This window comes from Oratosquilla oratoria, chromosome 11, assembly GCF_046742065.1.
Source record: "Oratosquilla oratoria isolate Oo_2021 chromosome 11, ASM4674206v1, whole genome shotgun sequence".
NCBI lineage: Eukaryota > Metazoa > Arthropoda > Malacostraca > Stomatopoda > Squillidae > Oratosquilla > Oratosquilla oratoria.
In genome coordinates this window covers 48,546,304-48,548,874 of record NC_134787.1, presented here as the reverse complement: position 1 = coordinate 48,548,874, position 2,571 = coordinate 48,546,304, and positions in this window count along the sequence as shown.

Sequence of the window (2,571 nt, the reverse complement as noted above, 5' to 3'; positions counted from 1 at the left end):
AAACCAGTTCTTGCCTGTTTCTTTCTTAAATCTATATGTTTTCCGATTTAAACCCATTACTGCGAGGGATTCAGCTATTTTTAAAAGAATAATATAGCAAATAGATAAAATAATACAAAATAGAATACAGTTATGATGAAAGGAAATAAAGATATAATGAAATAAAATAAATACATGAAAACTAAGCGATATATTAAAAAAAACAAATAAACAAGATAAGTAATTAACAAAGTATATATAAGCAATAAGCAAACCAAGAATACAGAAATAAAAGACATCAAATAAATAACAAGCAGAAAAAAAAAAATCGGTTCACTGTGCCAAACAAGACAAATGGCGTGGTCTTAACCCTACGCCAGGCAAAAACACGAAGGGAAGAGGGAGAGGAGAGGAGAGGAGAGAGAGAGAGAGAAGAAGCCCTTCTTTGCTCTGAGGCTTCATCGCCAGCCCATTCATCTCGGTGCCAATCGCCCGTCCGCTCATCTCTGTGTCACTCCCTGACCTCCCTCGGGTCACGACCTGAGCTCGATCGAGATTGCAGAGGCTCGAGAGACTCGTTCAACCCAGTCATTACATCGTCGTTGTCAAATCGTGGCTTATTATTGGGTGGAGGCGTTCCCGATCCGGTACGTCGCGGATCAGATGTTCAAAGGTATCCGCGCGTAGGTCCCCGGGTAAAGTGCAAGGGAAAGTAAAATGCGTGGCAGTGATAGAAAAAGATCAAATAGTTCTGAGGCGCGCGATCATGCATATAAATGCACAAGCGCGTACATAGATGTGCTGTGACCTGGTATGGAGAACGCTAGGCTGCTCAGCTTTGACGTATTTGGATATGAATAAGAACGAAGAACGTTTACCCAAGTGAATCTGTGTGTGTGTGATTCACCATGGTCTTGGATCACGTGTCTGACTCGTGATCGACAGTTATTAACCTCTCGGATGAGAGCTTAGAGCTAGTATGACCGATCTATGGGTAATGCTGTGACCGTACACGCACACGCACACACACACACACCCAACTTCCCGCACACGAGTTGGAGTAACGACCCACAGCGCAGCGATACTGAGATTATTTCAGCCCTGGGCGGGATTCGAACCCGGACCGCCGTAGTGGCAGGCGGGAATTATAACCACTGCGCCACGAGGTGTGTTTGTGTGTGTGTGTGTGTGTGTGTGTGTGTGCGTGCGCGCGCGTGTGTGTATGTTTACCTATTTTTGATATACAAAGACGGGAGTGCTCATGATGTCCCTTCTCCGTTACTTTAAGAGTCAAACTTGGCTTCACATTCGTCAATGTTATCTGCCTGGTCTTCTTCATCCAGCTTATTCCACAAAATTATGCATCTGCGCGGGCATCTGCAATTCCCCGTCCTTCACACACTCCGTCGTCTTGGTTTTCTTGCCACGTCCTCCTCATGTTCTTTTCGTTCTTCCATGCTAAGAACTTTGCCAATTTCTTCCACCCCTTTCATAGAACTGAAGACAGCAATCATGTTTCCCCCTCCTTTCTTTCTTTTAGTGGGCAACCCGAACTTATCTTGTCTTTGTTTTTGTTTGATCTGTCAGCTAGGCTGGGGACGTGTTTTTTTTTTTTTTTTTTATTACTCTGTTCTTCTTTATGTATGTTTCGATTTGGGGTGAATATGGTTTTTTATGAGTATTTCATTTGTTTGTCCATGTAATGAAAAGCTAATTTTGTGTCCGTCAACAACATATATATCTCCCATTGTTTTGTTAACATATTATTCAGGTGACAAGTTATCCATAAAAAAATTAGGTTCTTACCATTGCTGTCGTAACCATTTCATTTCCCACTGAACAACTCCAAAATTATTTCTTTATACTTTTATATATTTCTATTGATTTATCAATTAAATAATCTATTAATTCATTTACTTATTTATCTATTCATTCATTTACTGAAGTTAATTTTCACTCTTGGCTCTGATAACAAATATTAACAAAATATTCCTTCAGTAATTTCAGTACCAATTTGCTGCCTCCTTCATTTCTTCATTTCATTGATTTATCAATTAACTTAGCTATCTCTTCATTTATTTACCTATCTATTTATTCATTATACTGTTAATATTTCATTCTTGGCTCTGATCGTAAATCTTGACAGAATCTTCCATCAGCAATTTCTGTGCCAGTTTGCAGCCTTCTTCATTTCTTTATTCTCTTCGTGATCTAGGCGTTGTCTGCAAATAGGTTGGAGCAACTTTTTTTCCACCCATCATGTCGTTAACGTCTATCATCTATCATGTAAATTACAAGTGCCAGTATCAAGCTCTGTGGGACTCCACTAGTTACTTTCCTCTATTGTAAGAGATCATCCTTCAAAGCCATCTTCAAGAATTCATCTTATAAACTCCTTCGTCCATTCTAGGACCCTTTTGAGTCCTGCATTCTCCAATGTCCATATCAATCTTTTCTTAGGATCATCAAAAGCTTTCTCCAGATCTAAATACACACAGTTTACCCAGCCATCTTTTTCCTGTAGTACATAGACCACTCTTAGATAAAACATAAATAAATAAATAAAGTAATTAATTAATTAAATAAACAGAT